This window comes from Atractosteus spatula, chromosome 2, assembly GCF_055471065.1.
Source record: "Atractosteus spatula isolate fAtrSpa1 chromosome 2, fAtrSpa1.hap1, whole genome shotgun sequence".
Classification (NCBI taxonomy): Eukaryota; Metazoa; Chordata; class Actinopteri; order Semionotiformes; family Lepisosteidae; genus Atractosteus; species Atractosteus spatula.
In genome coordinates this window covers 11254057-11274032 of record NC_142707.1, presented here as the reverse complement: position 1 = coordinate 11274032, position 19976 = coordinate 11254057, and positions in this window count along the sequence as shown.

Here is a 19976-nt window from a genome sequence, read left to right as displayed (position 1 = left end):
ATATCTCGCTCATCTTTAAGTGTTGCTTCCTCTGTTGTTTTCTGGTCTTCCTCAGTAGAGCTGTCTGTTTGAGTCGTGTCCTCTGTTGTTGTGTCCTCTGCAGTGTCTCCTTCTTGAATGTTATTTTTGGACTCTGCATTGTCAGTCTGGTTGGATTCCTCTGTTTCTGTACTGCTTTCGTTCTCGTTTTCATTTGAAGTTTCTTCTTCTGAGATGGCTCCTTCATTTTGAGGTAGAGAATCCGTTTGTGTTTCCTGGTCTTTGGTACCATGTTCTTGTGTTTCTGTATTGTCTCCATTTTGAATTTCACCAGGTAACTCTGTTTCTGTGTTGGTGTCCTTCTCCATCTCAGGAGTCTCTATTGGTGTTTCATCTACTTTGTTGGATATATCTTGCTCATCCTGCAGTGTTGTGTCCTCTTCTGTGTTTTGATCTCCATGAGAAGAGGATACTATTTCATTCTTGTCTTCGGTTGTAGTGGAATCTGCTGTGTCTCCCCCTTCACTTTCAGGTTTTGACTCTTCCTGCTCCTCCTGGTTGGATATGTCTGATTCTGTTTTGTCTTCATTTTTGTCTTCACTTGTATCCTCAGCTTCTGAGAGAGTGTCTTCATTTACAACCGGAGTGTCACTTTGTGATTCTTGATCTTTATTGCTTTCGTCTTGTGTTGTTTTCTCTTCTGTGTCCTCTGATATGGTGTGGTCTCCTGATTCTGATTTATCTCCAGTCTGAATCTCTCCAGTTAACTCACCTTCTGTGTTGCTGTCCTTTTCTATGTCAGGAGTTTCTTCTGGTCTTTCCTCTCCATTACTGGAAATATCTTGCTCATCTTTAAGTGTTGCTTCCTCTGTTGTTTTCTGGTCTTCCTCAGTAGAGCTGTCTGTTTGAGTCGTGTCCTCTGTTGTTGTGTCCTCTGCAGTGTCTCCTTCTTGAATGTTATTTTTGGACTCTGCATTGTCAGTCTGGTTGGATTCCTCTGTTTCTGTACTGCTTTCGTTCTCGTTTTCATTTGAAGTTTCTTCTTCTGAGATGGCTCCTTCATTTTGAGGTAGAGTATCCGTTTGTGTTTCCTGGTCTTTGGTACCATGTTCTTGTGTTTCTGTATTGTCTCCATTTTGAATTTCACCAGGTAACTGTGTTTCTGTGTTGGTGTCCTTCTCCATCTCAGGAGTCTCTATTGGTGTTTCATCTACTTTGTTGGATATATCTTGCTCATCCTGCAGTGTTGTGTCCTCTTCTGTATTTTGATCTCCATGAGAAGAGGATACTATTTCATTCTTGTCTTCGGTTGTAGTGGAATCTGCTGTGTCTCCCCCTTCACTTTCAGGTTTTGACTCTTCCTGCTCCTCCTGATTGGATATGTCTGATTCTGTTTTGTCTTCATTTTTGTCTTCACTTGTATCCTCAGCTTCTGAGAGAGTGTCTTCATTTAAAACTGGAGTGTCGGTTTGTGATTCTTGATCTTTATTGCTTTCGTCTTGTGTTGTTTTCTCGTCTGTGTCCTCTGATATGGTGTGGTCTTCTGATTCTGATTTATCTCCAGTCTGAATCTCTTCAGTTAACTCACCTTCTGTGTTGCTGTCCTTTTCTATGTCAGGAGTTTCTTCTGGTGTTTCCTCTCCATTACTGGAAATATCTTGCTCATCTTTAAGTGTTGCTTCCTCTGTTGTTTTCTGTTCTTCCTCAGTAGAGCTGTCTGTTTGAGTCGTGTCCTCTGTTGTTGTGTCCTCTGCAGTGTCTCCTTCTTGAATGTTATTTTTGGACTCTGCATCGTCAGTCTGGTTGGATTCCTCTGTTTCTGTACTGCTTTCGTTCTCGTTTTCATTTGAAGTTTCTTCTTCTGAGATGGCTCCTTCATTTTGAGGTAGAGAATCCGTTTGTGTTTCCTGGTCTTTGGTACCATGTTCTTGTGTTTCTGTATTGTCTCCATTTTGAATTTCACCAGGTAACTCTGTTTCTGTGTTGGTGTCCTTCTCCATCTCAGGAGTCTCTGTTGGTGTTTCATCTACTTTGTTGGATATATCTTGGTCATCCTGCAGTGTTGTGTCCTCTTCTGTATTTTGATCTCCATGAGAAGAGGATACTATTTCATTCTTGTCTTCGGTTGTAGTGGAATCTGCTGTGTCTCCCCCTTCACTTTTTTTGTTGTTGGCTTGCCCATTGACAGACATTTGTGTATAGGAAGTTTGTTTTCTGACTGGAATGTTGACATTTTTTTGCTTGAAACTTTGTGTTTCAATGTTGTTCTTCTGTTCACTAGACAATATATGTCTTTGATTGATATTGCAAAAGTATATAATTTCCTTTTGAAAATCAGATTTTTGTACATGTAAATCTTGTTCCTTTCTAATACACATTTTTCTCTTTTCTGTTTTTTTCATAGTAATCTGTGCTTTATTTTCAGTTGTGGTGCATATATACACTGTCTCCTCTTCTATTCGTGATTTTGTTTTTTTTATACATTTGCTTTTTGTTTCATGTTGTTGGTTGAATGTCTGGGTCACGGAGTCAGTGTTGTCAGTGTATATTCCCTCTCCTGTCTTCTGTATTTTTCTAGTGAATGTTTTTACTGACTTGATTGTTAGGGTTTTTTGTTTCTGTTTCAAGCAGCGAAATTCTAAGTTAAACTGTTTAAATGAGGTTTTAATTTCTTTTTTGTATCTAATGCACTTCCAGACCCTGGTCCCCCATACTCTGGAGGTGTGTTTTGTTAATGTTTTGTGCTGGATGGAGGTTTCCATTATTTGCTTGCTTTTTTGGTTCTCATTCATAGTTTTACTTGAAATTTCCTCTTCGGTGTCTGGGCTGTGATCCATATAAGAGGGTTCTGTTCCTGCTTCTGTGTTGGTGTCCTTCTCCATCTCAGGAGTCTCTGTTGGTGTTTCATCTACTTTGTTAGATATATCTTGGTCATCCTTCTGTGTTGTGTCCTCTTCTGTATTTTGATCTCCATGAGAAGAGGATTTTATTTCATTCTTGTCCTCGGTTGTAGTGGAATCTGCTGTGTCTCCCCCTTCACTTTCAGGTTTTGACTCTTCCTGCTCCTCCTGATTGGATATGTCTGATTCTGTTTTGTCTTCATTTTTGTCTTCACTTGTATCCTCAGCTTCTGAGAGAGTGTCTTCATTTACAACCGGAGTGTCACTTTGTGATTCTTGATCTTTATTGCTTTCGTCTTGTGTTGTTTTCTCTTCTGTGTCCTCTGATATGGTGTGGTCTTCTGATTCTGATTTATCTCCAGTCTGAATCTCTCCAGTTAACTCACCTTCTGTGTTGCTGTCCTTTTCTATGTCAGGAGTTTCTTCTGGTGTTTCCTCTCCATTACTGGAAATATCTTGCTCATCTTTAAGTGTTGCTTCCTCTGTTGTTTTCTGGTCTTCCTCAGTAGAGCTGTCTGTTTGAGTCGTGTCCTCTGTTGTTGTGTCCTCTGCAGTGTCTCCTTCTTGAGTGTTATTTTTGGACTCTTCATTGTCAGTCTGGTTGGATTCCTCTGTTTCTGTAATGCTTTCGTTCTCGTTGTCATTTGAAGTTTCTTCTTCTGAGATGGTTCCTTCATTTTGAGCTAGAGTATCCGTTTGTGTTTCCTGGTCTTTGGTGCCATGTTCTTGTGTTTCTGTATTGTCTCCATTTGGAATTTCACCAGGTAACTGTGTTTCTGTGTTGGTGTCCTTCTCCATCTCAGGAGTCTCTGTTGGTGTTTCATCTACTTTGTTAGATATATCTTGCTCATCCTGCTGTGTTGTATCCTCTTCTGGATTTTGATCTCCATGAGAAAAGGATTCTATTTCATTCTTGTCCTCGGTTGTAGTGGAATCTGGTGTGTCTGCTCCTTCACTTTCTGGTTTTGACTCTTCCTGCTCCTCCTGGTTGGATATGTCTGATTCTGTTTTGTCTTCATTTTTGTCTTCACTTGTATCCTTAGCGTCTTTGAGAGTGTCTTCATTTAAAACCGGAGTGTCGGTTTGTGATTCTTGATCTTTATTGCTTTCGTCTTGTGTTGTTTTCTCTTCTGTGTCCTCTGATATGGTGTGGTCTTCTGATTCTGATTTATCTCCAGTCTGAATCTCTCCAGTTAACTCACCTTCTGTGTTGCTGTCCTTTTCTATGTCAGGAGTTTCTTCTGGTGTTTCCTCTCCATTACTGGAAATATCTTGCTCATCTTTAAGTGTCGCTTCCTCTGTTGTTTTCTGTTCTTCCTCAGTAGAGCTGTCTGTTTGAGTCGTGTCCTCTGTTGTTGTGTCCTCTGCAGTGTCTCCTTCTTGAGTGTTATTTTTGGACTCTTCATTGTCAGTCTGGTTGGATTCCTCTGTTTCTGTACTGCTTTCGTTCTCGTTTTCATTTGAAGTTTCTTCTTCTGAAATGGCTCCTTCATTTTGAGCTAAAGTATCCGTTTGTGTTTCCTGGTCTTTGGTGCCATGTTCTTGTGTTTCTGTATTGTCTCCATTTTGAATTTCACCAGGTAACTCTGTTTCTGTGTTGGTGTCCTTCTCCATCTCAGGAGTCTCTGTTGGTGTTTCATCTACTTTGTTAGATATATCTTGCTCATCCTGCTGTGTTGTATCCTCTTCTGTATTTTGATCTCCATGAGAAGAGGATTCTATTTCATTCTTGTCCTCGGTTGTAGTGGAATCTGCTGTGTCTGCTCCTTCACTTTCTGGTTTTGACTCTTCCTGCTCCTCCTGGTTGGATATGTCTGATTCTGTTTTGTCTTCATTTTTGTCTTCACTTGTATCCTCAGCGTCTGAGAGAGTGTCTTCATTTAAAACCGGAGTGTCGGTTTGTGATTCTTGATCTTTATTGCTTTCGTCTTGTGTTGTTTTCTCTTCTGTGTCCTCTGATATGGTGTGGTCTTCTGATTCTGATTTATCTCCAGTCTGAATCTCTCCAGTTAACTCACCTTCTGTGTTGTTGTCCTTTTCTATGTCAGGAGTTTCTTCTGGTGTTTCCTCTCCATTACTGGAAATATCTTGCTCATCTTTAAGTGTCGCTTCCTCTGTTGTTTTCTGTTCTTCCTCAGTAGAGCTGTCTGTTTGAGTCGTGTCCTCTGTTGTTGTGTCCTCTGCAGTGTCTCCTTCTTGAGTGTTATTTTTGGACTCTTCATTGTCAGTCTGGTTGGATTCCTCTGTTTCTGTACTGCTTTCGTTCTCGTTTTCATTTGAAGTTTCTTCTTCTGAAATGGCTCCTTCATTTTGAGCTAAAGTATCCGTTTGTGTTTCCTGGTCTTTGGTGCCATGTTCTTGATTTTCTGTATTGTCTCCATTTTGAATTTCACCAGGTAACTCTGTTTCTGTGTTGGTGTCCTTCTCCATCTCAGGAGTCTCTGTTGGTGTTTCATCTACTTTGTTAGATATATCTTGCTCATCCTGCTGTGTTGTATCCTCTTCTGTATTTTGATCTCCATGAGAAGAGGATTCTATTTCATTCTTGTCCTCGGTTGTAGTGGAATCTGCTGTGTCTGCTCCTTCACTTTCTGGTTTTGACTCTTCCTGCTCCTCCTGGTTGGATATGTCTGATTCTGTTTTGTCTTCATTTTTGTCTTCACTTGTATCCTCAGCGTCTGAGAGAGTGTCTTCATTTAAAACCGGAGTGTCGGTTTGTGATTCTTGATCTTTATTGCTTTCGTCTTGTGTTGTTTTCTCTTCTGTGTCCTCTGATATGGTGTGGTCTTCTGATTCTGATTTATCTCCAGTCTGAATCTCTCCAGTTATCTCACCTTCTGTGTTGTTGTCCTTTTTTATGTCAGGAGTTTCTTCTGGTGTTTCCTCTCCATTACTGGAAATATCTTGCTCATCTTTAAGTGTCGCTTCCTCTGTTGTTTTCTGTTCTTCTTCAGTAGAGCTGTCTGTTTGAGTCGTGTCCTCTGTTGTTGTGTCCTCTGCAGTGTCTCTTTCTTCAGTGTTATTTTTGGACTCTTCATTTTCAGTCTGGTTGGATTCCTCTGTTTCTGTACTGCTTTCGTTCTCGTTTTCATTTGAAGTTTCTTCTTCTGAGATGGCTCCTTCATTTTGAGCTAGAGTATCCGTTTGTGTTTCCTGGTCTTTGGTGCCATGTTCTTGTGTTTCTGTATTGTCTCCATTTTGAATTTCACCAGGTAACTCTGTTTCTGTGTTGGTGTCCTTCTCCATCTCAGGAGTCTCTGTTGGTGTTTCATCTACTTTGTTGGATATATCTTGGTCATCCTTCTGTGTTGTGTCCTCTTCTGTATTTTGATCTCCATGAGAAGAGGATTCTATTTCATTCGTGTCCTCGGTTGTAGTGGAATCTGCTGTGTCTGCTCTTTCACTTTTTTTGTTGTTGGCTTGCCCATTGACAGACATTTGTGTATAGGAAGTTTGTTTTCTGACTGGAATGTTGACATTTTTTTGCTTGAAACTTTGTGTTTCAATGTTGTTATTCTGTTCACTAGACAATATATGTCTTTGATTGATATTGCAAAAGTATATAATTTCCTTTTGAAAATCAGATTTTTGTACATGTAAATCTTGTTCCTTTCTAATACACATTCTTCTCTTTTCTGTTTTTTTCATAGGAATCTGTGCTTTATTTTCAGTTGTGGTGCATATGTACACTGTCTCCTCTTCTATTCGTGATTTTGTTTTTTTGATACATTTGATTTTTGTTTCATGTTGTTGGTTGAATGTCTGGGTCACAGAGTCAGTGTTGTCAGTGTATATTCCCTCTCCTGTCTTCTGTATTTTTCTAGTGAATGTTTTTACTGACTTGATTTTTGGGGTTTTTTGTTTCTGTTTCAGGCAGCGAAATTCTAAGTTAAACTGTTTAAATGAGGTTTTAATTTCTTTTTTGTATCTAATGCACTTCCAGACCCTGGTCCCCCATACTCTGGAGGTGTGTTTTGTTAATGTTTTGTGCTGGATGGAGGTTTCCATTATTTGCTTGCTTTTTTGGTTCTCATTCATAGTTTTACTTGAAATTTCCTCTTCGGTGTCTGGGCTGTGATCCATATAAGTGGGTCCTGTTCCTGCTTCTATCTCTTTATTATTTGTAGTGTCTTGAAATTTATTCTCTTCTACTTCATATGATGGGTTTTCACCTTCATAAGAAGATGTGTCTCTTCGTGTTGTGTTATCAAATGATGTTGTTTCACCTCCTGTTTTTAATAACTCTAATTCTGCATGGTTTTCATTTTCAATTGAAGCTTCCTCTTCTGAGGTCACGCTTTGATCCAAGGAAGGAGTGTCTGTCTGAGAGTCTTGCTCTGTGCTGCTACTGTAATGCTCCTCTTTCTCTTCTGCTTCCTCTGTTAGACTCTGATGATCAGCTGTTGAAGCTTCTGTTCTTGTTAATTTTTCTGCAGATGTTATGTCTTCTTCTGTGGTTTCAACTTTTTTCCTTTCTGTTTCTTCTAAAATTATGCGATCTTGTTTGGTAGATGCTTCTGACCCCGTCTTATCCTCTCCAGGTTTTGTTTTAATGTTTTCTAACTTAAAGTCAGGGTTTAAGTCTTCATTCTCCTGCTGATTGGGTACATCTAATTCTGTTGTGCTTTCTTTCTCGTGTTCATCTGAAGTCTCTTTATGTGATATAGTGCCTTGATTTTGAGCAGGATTATCTATGTGTGATTCCTGCTCTTTTATGCTGTGGTCTACTGGCTCTTTTTCATCTCCATTTTGAATTTTACCAGATAACTCAGTTTCTGTACTGGTGTCTGTCTCCATCTCAGGAATCTTATTCTGAGTTTTGTCTCCTTTGCTGGAAATATCTTGCTCATCCTGCAGTGTCCTGTCCTCTTGTGGATTGTGGTCTTGGTAAGAAGAGGATTCTATTTCAGCCTTGTTCTCGGTTTGAGTGGAATCTGCTGTGTCCCCTCCTTCAATTTCAGGTTTTGACTGTTTATTCTGGTTGGATATGTCTGATTCTGTTTTGTCTTCATTTTTCTCTTCACTTGCATTCTCAACTTCTGAGAGAGTGATTTCATTTACAACTGGAGTGTAAGTTTGTGATTTTTGCTCTTGATTGCTGTCATCTTGTGTTGTTTTCCCTTCTGTGTCCTCTGATATGGTGTGGTCTTCTAATTCTGATTGATCTCCGATCTGAATGTCTCCAGTTAACTCAACTTCTGTGTTGCTGTCCTTTTCTAAATCAGGAGTTTCTTCTAGTGTTGTCTCTCCTTTATTGGCAATATCATGCTCATCCTTCAATGTTGCTTCCTCTGTTGTTTTGTAGTCTTCTTCAGTAGAGGTGTCTGTTTGAGTCTTGTCCTCTGATGTTGTGTCCTCTGCACTGTCTCCTTCTTGAATGTTATTTTTTGACTCTACATTGTCACTCTGGTTGGATTCCTCTGTTTCTGTACTGCTTTCGTTCTCGTTTTCATTTGAAGTTTCTTCTTCTGAGATGGCTCCTTCATTTTGAGCTAGAGTATCCGTTTGTGTTTCCTGGTCTTTGGTGCCATGTTCTTGTGTTTCTGTATTGTCTCCATTTTGAATTTCACCAGGTAACTGTGTTTCTGTGTTGGTGTCCTTCTCCATCTCAGGAGTCTCTGTTGGTGTTTCATCTACTTTGTTGGAGATATCTTGCTCAACCTGCTGTGTTGTGTCCTCTTCTGTATTTTGATCTTCATGAGAAGAGGATTCTATTTCAGTCTTGTCTTCAGTTGGAGTAGAATCTGCTTTGTCTCCTCCTTCACTTTCAACTTTTGACTCTTCCTGCTCCGTCTGGTTGGATATGTCTGATTCTGTTTTGTCTTCATTTTTGTCTTCACTTGTATCCTCAGCTTCTGAGAGAGTGCCTTCGTTTACAACTGGAGTGTCGGTTTGTGATTCCTGATCTTTATTGCTTTCGCCTTGTGTTGTTTTCTCGTCTGTGTCCTCTGATATGGTGTGGTCTTCTGATTCTGATTTATCTCCAGTCTGAATCTCTCCAGTTAACTCACCTTCTGTGTTGCTGTCATTTTCTATGTCAGGAGTTTCTTCTGGTGTTTCCTCTCCATTACTGGAAATATCTTGCTCATCTTTAAGTGTTGCTTCCTCTGTTGTTTTCTGGTCTTCCTCAGTAGAGCTGTCTGTTTGAGTCGTGTCCTCTGTTGTTGTGTCCTCTGCAGTGTCTCCTTCTTGAATGTTATTTTTGGACTCTTCATTGTCACTCTGGTTGGATTCCTCTGTTTCTGTACTGCTTTCATTATTGTTTTCATTTGAAGTTTCTTCTTCTGAGATGGCTCCTTCATTTTGAGGTAGATTATCCGTTTGTGTTTCCTGGTCTTTGGTGCCATGTTCTTGTGTTTCTGTTTTGTCTCCATTTGGAATTTCACCAGGTAACTCTGTTTCTTTGTTGGTGTCCTTCTCCATCTCAGGAGTCTCTGTTGGTGTTTTGTCTATTTTGCTGGAAAAGTCTTGCTCATCCTGCAGTGTCGTGTCTTCTTCTAGACTGTGGTCTTTATAAATAGAGGATTTTATTTCAGTCTTGTCCTCAGTTGAAGAGGAATCTGCTGTGACTCCTTCAATTTTAGGTTTTGTCTCTTCATGCTCCTCCTGGTTAGTTATGTCTGATTCTGTTTTGTCTTCATTTTTGTCTTCACTTGAACCCTCGAGTTCTGATTGAGTGTAGTTAGTGTTTGATTCCTGCTCTTTATTGCTGTCATCTTGTGTTGTTTTCTCTTTTGTGTGCTCTGATATAGTGTGGTCTTCTGATTCTGTATTTTGTCCAGTCTGTTTGTTGCTGTTGGAGTTTGGAAAGGGGATGTGGTTTGGGTTGAAATTTTGTTTCTTAATGCTGTTTTTCTCTCTGTTGGACAATATATTTGTTTGTTTAATATTGCAAAAGTATTGCATTTGTGAGTGTTTTTCCTTTCTGATACACATTCTTCTTTTCCCTGTGTTCTTGGTAATTGTCTGTGTGTCCTTTTCTGTTGTGGTGCACAAGTACACTGTTTCCTCTTCCAGCCTTGATTTTGATTGTTTTATACAGCTGCTTTTTGTTTCATGTTGCTGGTTGGGTTTTTGGGTCACAATGTCATTGTGCTCAGTGTAGATTTCTTTTCCTGGCTCCTGTGTTTCGTCTGTGAAAGCTTTTGCTGATTTGACCATTTGGGTGTCATGTTTATGTTTTGTGCACTGAAATTCTAAGTTATATTGGTTATGTGAGGTTTTCTTTTCCGTTTTATATCTAATGCACTTCCAGACTTTGTTCCCCCCTTTTTTTTTAGATGTGTGTGTTATTAAGGTTTGGTGCTGGATGGACGATTTCTTTGTTTGCAGGCTGACAGCCTTCTTTCCTATATGCTCTTTTTTGCTCTGGGAACGTATCCTTTGACTGGGAACACCCTTTGATATTTTCATAAGTCCGCTGGAACTTTCTGTTTTAGACTCTCGTTTCTGGTAGTTCTTTTGCTTTACCAAATATCTTCTCTGCCTAAGAGTATCTTCTCCTGTGTCTTCTTGTATGGTGTATATGTTTTTATGTTGTTTTTGGGTCAGTCTTTCCATTTCCAAATCTGGCTCCCTTTTTAACATTTCTGCTTCGTACCTCATTAATTTATTAATATCATTCTTTGTGTTTGCTTGTGTTTGAAATATTTCTTTTCCTGTGACATCCTGCCAGTCAAATATGTCAGTGACTGTGTTTTTATGCTGCCTTATCAGTTCTGTTTCAAACTGTGGGTCAGCTTTAGATATACTGGTTTCTAACCCATCTTTTAGCCCTGACATTTTGCTTTTTAGCTGTTTGTAGTTGTAGGGTAATTTTCTTGAATTATCGTTATCCTTATTGGATAAATCTGTGTCCTTGTCCTCTTGCTGGCTGAATCTATCCTCTCCTTTCAACTGGTTCAAAATGGATATTTCTTTTAGAATGCTTTTAAGGCTGAGAGGAGATTTTTCCATGTCTTCTTGTCCACTGAATTTGCCTACTATTATGCCCTTCTTGTTTTTATCTATATCTGCATCCTGATACTGATCTGGGGTTTTATTTAGTTGTTGTAGTTTCTGTGTTTTTGGTCTTACCCTTTGATTGTGGTCAAAGATTTTTACAGGTTTCCCTGTGAAAAACATCTTGGTCAGAATCATTTCTAGCTCTGCAACACTTATTGGCTTCAGATCAAATGGTTCAGTGTTGCTCCGCAGGATTGCTCCTTCTTGAATTTTCTCTGTACTACTGTAGTGGTAGGCACTCCAGGAGAACTTGGGTATTTTAATGCGGTTTTCTTTACGAATCCCTGTCCACTCTTGCAAATGGCTTTTGAGATCAGAAGGAATGATTCCACTCACTACATAGGTTACTGCTTGAATGTCCGTAATTGGTCCCCTTCTGTTTTGTGCCTCGCTTAAGCCGATACTTCTTTCTTCCTTCATGTAAGTGCTTAAGAGCTTAATAAAAAAGGAAACAAATAAATAACCAAACTAAGTTTGAGTGCAATACAAATCAAATAAAAACTAATGGACATATTACACACAGGCTGTTCAGATGTAGATGATCACAAAGAAGGAATTTGCAGTGCTGGGCGAGAGGCAGGTGAAACACAGGAACCCACAGACAGCTTGCAGACTGTGTAGGCAGCACACATGCAGGGAACTGCAAAGTGCTTTGCACACACAGGCACTGTGCTGGGCGGGCAGCATGCACAGAGGGGAACTGCGGAGGCAGCTGTGCTAAGCACACAGGCATCATGATCCTGTAGCCAGCCCGGGACTCAGAAAGCACTGCAGTGTGTGCAGACAGGCAGAGAGCAGCGGCAGATTAGGAAACAAGGATATGAGCACTGTCTGATATCATGGTCGAGCAGGCTAGGGTCAAAGCTGGTGAAAGCAAACTAAGGAGAGTCAAAAGCACAAAGCATAAATCTGGGAGACAAGTTCAAAGCAAGCCAGGGTCCAAGCTAAGATACACAGTGTAGAGAAACAAAGCCAAGGGAGAGATGTGGTACAAAGCAAACAGAGATTCTAACAAAGCACTAGGGAACAAAGCTAGAGACACACAGGGGCAAGGATTCGAAAGGCAGAGAGACAAAACTAAGGAACAAGACTCAAGGGACTCAAAGTCAAAACTCAATGACTATGCCCCAAGCTCAGTCAGATCTGAGTATTTATCTTGAGAAACATCTGGAACAGGCATGGTTGTAAACCATGCCAAAGATCTGCATGGTTGTAAACCATCTCCGTTTTCTCCAGGTCTACAGTTAATTGGTTTCTGCGGTAACCAGAGCAGAGACACAGGTTGACAGTGATATAATCAGTTTCCACATCAAAGTGTTTGCACCACTGCTTGTCAGTGGAGGCAGACGTAACGTGTTCATCATCAATCATAGATTTGGGAAGCAGAGTAGAGACGGTTAAGTTTATGTGATCAGGGGCAGGTTCTGGAAAATAAGTGTAAATCTAGAACCTTTCACATTTCCACCAGTAGGGAAAGACAAGAGCTTGGAATATTGTCAGCTACAAAAAGAAAACAAACCTTTATCAACTCTATTGGATATATTGGATATTGGATAACATTTAAAGATGTTCAACATTGGAAGTTGGTCTGGTTCTTTAAGTGACGATTTTGTATGTTAGCATTTTAAATAATACTTATAAAGATTCCAGTATCCACTGGAATCTGGATTTGGCATAATAGTTAATAATTAATTTTAAACATTTAAATAGCTATATTGAACTGGTTAGTTACAATTAATGTTATGTGGCCGACCCATTTTTTTCAGTACATCAATAGCAATATTCATTATAAATGAGTTAAAATTACGAACTGTGCTTCTCCACATTATCTCCCCTGAAATTGTTTAGGCTTCTCCAAAAATTTCCCTCAAAACTTCCCCTGGGGGCAATATTGATGAAACCACCTCCTACCCAAATGAAAATGAAAAATATGCAAGATGCTTTCCCCAGAAAACAAAAGATCTGCCACCCACCACCATGCTTTTGTCAAATCAGCCTCTGCTCCCACTAAACTGTTTTGATTAAACCAAACGAAACATGGACAAATATCAACAGAGTGGTCTACTGCAAGCTCAGCAATGAAATGCAAAGCAAGGAAAGTAGCAGGAATCTCAATTTCAAATAGGGGCTGGACTAAAAAGAAGAGCCACTTCATTACTCAAGCAGCTGGAAGAATGTGGGAAAAACGACACAGCCATTTGTTTTAAGGTAGTTCCATCTGATGCATTCATAAAATGGCAGTATGAAATTTGTAGATTCAAAACAAAGTTAACAGTTTGAAGTGGGCTTAAATGATTCCCCTCATTTGAAATTCATGACTTTCTGATTTGGAAAAAAAAATATTTCTTAAAGGAAAATTCTTTAGTCCTTCGGATTGTTCTTAATTTCAATATTTTCTATTTTTTTATCATTTTAAACAAAAAGTTCAATGATTATTAACAAAGGTGGGAATTGCAATATAAACATTCTCCTAATGAAGTATTCTTAGCTATGCACAGGTCCAGTTAGTAAATTCCTGATTTCTGGTAGAGGAATAAAATTAAAACTGTGATCCATGCACCATGAGTTAATTCCAAAGCAAAATTTCCAATTCCCAACTCACAACAAAGTAATAGAAATTATATTCCCATTCCCATATTTGGCAGGTGGGTTGAAGTCTGCATTTAAACAGCAGACTGGTCATTAAAAAAAGTCCTAGAGGCCTAGAGGAGCGTCCTGAAACTCCACAGTCCGAAAATACTGTATACTGTATGAAGCTCATTTCTAACCATTTTGCTTTTAAAACTTTAAAAAAATGTTAAAAAACAAGTCTAGTCTAGGGTCTTATTAAATAGTTTGTATTTGCCCATAAGCCAGACCTAGTTACCCTGGGGTTCAATCCAATAATAAAGCTTCGTGGACAGACCAACTTCACAGAGTTCAATAATAAAAGGTAAAATGTTTACATTTCAGAAAACCATTCTATATGAATCTGAAGTACTTTTGCTTTTAATGTATTTTCCTAAAAAGCTGTCCATCATTTTGTGGTCCACATGTTCAATACATAGAATTACAGGCCTTTTAATAATCTGATTTCAGAGCCAAAACATATTATTCTACTGAAAAACGTTTTCACTTCCTAGTAAAGAATTATAAAAAATAAAAAGCTCACTGCCCCAAAAGTATGATATTCTTTGCTAACGCTCAGTTAAGCAGGAAGATAATGTACATCTGTGTATTAAGCTATTTATAAATCTATAAACATTTCAAAGTAACTTTAAATATCATTACTGAAGTGCCAGCTGTCTCTGTATTTTTTATACTCTATGTTTTTTGTGCAAAGATGTCTCTAAAACATTTAAGGCCAATAAACAGAATCAATTAAAAATGCAGCAGACAAAATAACAGAATTAGAGCAGGTGCAAAATAAATGTAACTCCAGTAATTGACCGAAATCCTAAGAAAAGTGAAAGGATGTGTTAAGAGGAAGACACAATAAATGCTGAAGAAAGTGCCAAAAGAAGGAAGGAAAAGAGAGTTTGGAGCAAAGCAACATGAGGAATGAGAGGATGTACACAGAAAGGATGAAAATTTGTTAGATGGATACAGGGAGAGAGAAATTGGAATGAAGAAACCAAACTGTGCTCCAGCCAATTAAAGTCTAACTCCATAGTCCACAGAAAAAAATGAAGTAAATATGTCTACAAAGTGCAGGATGATTTTTAGACAGGTTTTTGTCTCAGAACTTATAGCTAAGTAGTGATGGACTGAGTGATGGACCCAGGTTTTAGTCCTGTCATGCACCCAGTGTTTGGATGATAAACTCTGGGTTGCTATGACCCTAACCAGGAATAAGAGACTTTCTGATAATAGATGGATACATTGTTCAGAGTACAAGATATTTAATAATTAGATTAGCCCATTGCTATGTAGCTCTCTGCCAAAAAAGAGACTTTGGTTGTTTTCATTCATAATCCTTTTTAAGACACGTTTTCCATGATTTCCAAAAAAAAAACATATTTAACTTACCATTGGATCAATTTGCCAGTTATTGATATCTGATAGAAATTCATGACTAGTCATGACTTCAGTGCTGTGAGCAGAGTATATAGGAATACGTCTTTCTTGGTCAAACAATGCAATGTAGAAGCATTTGTTGCCAAAACACTGGCAGATGCGGTCCATTTTGTTCGCAATTTGCTCAAAGCCTGAGGGTTCCTGGCCATTGAGTAAATGTCTTTTGCAAAGATTCCTGTCCGCAGATTCCTTGATCCATTTGACCATCTTTCCTTTGAGAAGCAGGGGGAAGGAGGTGGCGAAAAACAAAGCTAGCCACCAGAACTTCATTTTCAGCCTGGACAAGTGACCCGTCAGTGCACCAAGCACAAAGGCGAAACATTCAGTTTTATCTCTGTACGCTTATGAGCCTGCTGACTTTGAATATTGAAATCAACTGTCATGAAGTTTTCCACAAGGTTTTCTTCAAAGAAACGTTTGTTATTCCAACTGTAGGTGGCCAGTTTTACCCGGACATCCACAATTTAAAGGAGCTCCACGTGTGTTATGAAGTGGAATTAATCTGTTTCAAAATTAAAGCACAGATACCAGGGTCTCCAAGTTCTGAGTCTCTGGATACAGTCTCCTCCAAATTTGAATGAGCTGAGAGATCACTGATATGTACAGTTGAAGACATAAGTATTGGTACCTTGTAGAATAAATTAGATAAATCACTAGCAGTACTACCATTTGATGAGATGAATGAGTGTTCAGTCATGTCTGAATAAGCATTACTGACTACTAAATATTAGTATGTTTTAACAAAACTACTGTATATATTACATTTATTAAATTGTTATAATTGAAATAATTGTGTTTCAGTGACAGAGTGCCACATAAAATGTAAAACTAGGTATATTTTTCAAATCTACAGTTCATGCTCATTTTTCAGGTTTTAGTGCTGATTCTCAGAACAAGTATTTTGACTTTACGGTTTCAGTTCTAGAGGACGAAATTATTTTGGTACAGAATTTCATAGCTATAGTAGTAGTATCCAAGAAATAAAATATACTAAAAAAAATTCAGATGAGAGGATATAAAAAACCTGAAATATATATAAAAGGCTAAACAAATGAAGAGAAGCTAAAGACCTCAATTCATGATGTTTATACAGTATTTTAGAGAGAGAAATGAACGTGAAAGTGAAAAGTCTCAAGTAACTTTTAAATTTCAAACTGAAAATAACCAAGCTTTGGCTTAAAACATTCCAGAATGTTTTGTGTTGTATGTTTGTGTAAAAAAGAATACAACTATGTATGTGCTCAAATCAAAAACTGGAAATTGGAATAGTATGGAATATTTCATAGGAGTTATTCACTAGGACAGCATAATCTTCTCACGAACCTTCAAAACCACATAATTTCCATGTCAAACATATCCTTATTGTATTGCTTCCAGACATGTGACATTTCATCATTTTTTTAGTTTACATAAGATTTACCTAAACTTGCCTTCTAATTAATAAGAGAATGTGCCTTTGTCTGGTATGTTGGAAGAGAAAAATACATTTAAATTTGGAAATACAAAAATACACTTTAATTCAATTAAGGTGTTGTGGCTTTATTCTGTAATGTCTTCTCAAAATGAACTGAAACTTTTCTCTCTCTTGCTGGGAATGTTTCAATACTTCGATTAATTAAACTGCAGTAAATACAGTAATGGATGAATGTTATCCATAAATCTGAAATGCATCTTATTCATGCTTAAAGGGTGCTTAATCACTGACTGAATTCAAGATGAATGAGCTAAATAATACCTATGAATGATTAATTGTATGTTTGTTGACAAAATTATCTTGTCTCTTAAATATAAATGCTGTGTATGTTTCAGTGCTACTTGTTTGTTACACATTTGTAACATGTAACACTTCAGGTAAAGTGAAAACTTCATTAGCATGTCACTTACTTTTTAAAAAATTCTGGGGTAGAAAAGGTTTTTAAAGGGGATGAAAAGGAAAAACACTGCATTCTTTATAGTTGTAGAAGAATGCCCCCAACCATTGTTCTCTAGATTGCAGGTTATTTTTGGTCAAAACTGAATTTAAAGAGGCTAAGTGTGGCTGCCAATGAGAACAACAGATTTTCCAACCTTTCCTGTGTTTCTAACCACCTCTGGTCAGAAAGTCCATTAGATGTAGTGGCCTCAATCTGGAGCCCACTCACATTTACAGTAGTCACTGCTGGGCTTTTCTGGGAAAGGAGAAATCATGACAATGTTCACACTGAGGCACTGTTTGTTCTATGAGTAAATGGAGAGCCACAGAGAACAGTGACCCTTCCATCACCTTATACAGTCTTGTCTAAAATAGCTTTTCAGATAATTATACTTGTGGCAACCGAGGACGTACTGTGCTTTGAAAGGAAAGAATATTACTTTGTAGGAGGAGTGCCATTTAACAGTTTAATTGGATAGTATTGTAAAAGTGCCAAGTTGGCACAGTGTTTAGCATTGCTGCTTCACGGTGCTGGAGTCTTGTGCTCAATTCTCAGAGCTGGGGTGCTATCTGAGTGGTGTTTGTATGTTCTACCTGTGTTCACATGGGTTTTCTCCATGTTCATCGGTTTCCTCCCACAGTCCAAAGACGAGCTGGTAGGTTAATTGGCTTCTGGGAAGACTGGCCACAGGTGTGAATGTGTGTGCCCTGCAATGGCAAGGAGGTGCTGCTCCCTGTGGGGTACTACAAAGCAGCAATAGTCCAACTACACAGCAGATCAAGAAGAAAACTGACAAGATGCTTCACTGATTGATCAAAGGGGAACTTTAGGTAGACCAAGACTGTGCAAGTACAATGTGGAAATTAGCCAGGACAGCTGCATACACCTCTTCTTTGAACTGTGCATTCAATTAATGGCATTCCAAAAGACAGCACCTCCTACAGTACAGTCGGCCCTGTTCCTATACTGAGGCACTGGTTTGAGAAACCTTATCTAGAAGGAAGAGCAGACCTGTAAGTGGCACTGACACCAATGTTAGGAACAATCTGTTTTTCCTTTACAACCCATTACAGACCAGGCACAGCCTTGCTTTGCAACGAGGTCCGAAGAGAAATTGTCACACTGCTGTCAGACACCCTGCATTAATTGAACTACTTTGTTACTTTTAAGATTGTTAAAATTATTGATTCTTTTCAGAACCAGGAACATATCATTCAAACGGTGTATTTAACCTAAAGCAGTCTGAACCTGCTGAAATAGAAGCTTACTTTTGCCCATCTGATTCCTCCATGAATGTAGGCTTTCACATGGGTAAAATAAAATGCAAAGTACATTGCTTTAGTAACTGCTCACATGTTTTATCTTCCAAACATACCACACTGCAGTTGGACAAAAGGGCTACTTAAGCCATGAATGTAATCTAAACTATGAAAAGTAGACACCACTTTTGGTTATTTACTTCCAAGAGTGTCAACTGAGGGTGTTTTACCTGTTATCTTTATCCTAACTTACAGAGTCCGTCAAATAGTGCTAGAAAACATTAGACACTATGGGTCAATTGCAATGAACTTATGATTTAGTACGGAGCTGCATACTAAGTTGAACACTAGGTAGTACGGTACTGTCTTGGGATCATTCCCTTGCACAATTGCAAGGAAATAACCTGTGGAACAGAGCTGGAGACCAGCTGATCCTATTCTTAGTGCACTACTATGAATTCAGCTGTTGTTCTGTCAAGCAGAATTTGAAGGGGGGCTCTGATCTTGAATGTTTGAGTTATTCATACCAGTAAGCTAATATGTGAACCAACATTAATATACAGTATATATATATATCACTGTCGTATAAATAACTGAATGCTCATGATAGTTTAATGTTAGTTATAAATAAATAAATGTATGTATGCTTACATACTCCAGATGAAGGTACATAACTATCTGTTCTATAAATTTTAATACGTCTTAGAAATGAATCCAGCTGCTGTTGGATGCTGTTTGAATTTGATCATATGGCATATTACAGTGGATTGGAATTTCAATGGTGAGAGAAAACATTGGTAATTCATTTTTTTATGATAGACGTGGGCTTCATTTATGTGTACAAAATATTGCAAAGGTAAACCTCATACACTAAGTTTCAAGTCCTGTTTTTGTTGCATTTCAAGAGTATTTCTTAATTTATGTCTGTGAATCTTGACATGGTTTTTATAATGAGCCTGATTTCCTGAAGTTTAAGCTACTGGAGGCTTTATTTTATATACCTGTACTGTACATTTAACTACAGAAGATAGTCTATAGCTTAGTTTATTGCAAGAAGTATAGTAACTTAGTCCTGTACATTAGTAACCTCTAGAGGGCAGCAGCTGTTACTTTAAGTTTATTGCAATTGAGTACATCTTTAGCATGGAGCTGGGGACTAATTTCAGCCAAGTCCTTTGCAATTGGTATTAACCTAGAGTTAGATCTTGAGTACTGAATATGGGATCATCCCCAGTTAGTAAGTGCTTTTCATGTGTTCCAATTTACCCTAAAAGATTAAGTGCATTATCCTTAACAATATTATTTTTTCTATACAGTTAGAAGAATTGTAATTGTTTTTTAATATAAGCAAGTAAGATCACAGTGAATATTTAAGAAAAGGATATATAAATTCTATTTTAACTGATCACATGTATCTTTCCGTTATCAGTGTCAGTTTGTTGTTTATCATACTAGATGCATCCTCTGACTTTTTGTCTTAATTACCATGTTCACTAGGAATTTCTGTACAAATGACTTCTGATTACTAATTAATACAGGAGCATACACCAGAAGCATGTCAATTTGGAAAAAGTCATTAAGTCATTTGGAAAAAGTCCTCTCACAACAATTAATTGGCATGGCCAACATCATTCTCAATAGAAAATAAACAATTACACAGAATGCAGTTTAAAGGAGATTTTAAATTATATACTGTATTATACATATACCAGTATATAAACAAGATTAATAGATTATTGAAAACCTTCCAGTTTAAATTGTATATTTAAACAATTCAATATTGTGAGTACAGTATATTTGGCAAAACTGTGCCCATTGTCTACCAAGCCTTCTGGTTTCCCATTAAATTAAAGCATTTCTAAATG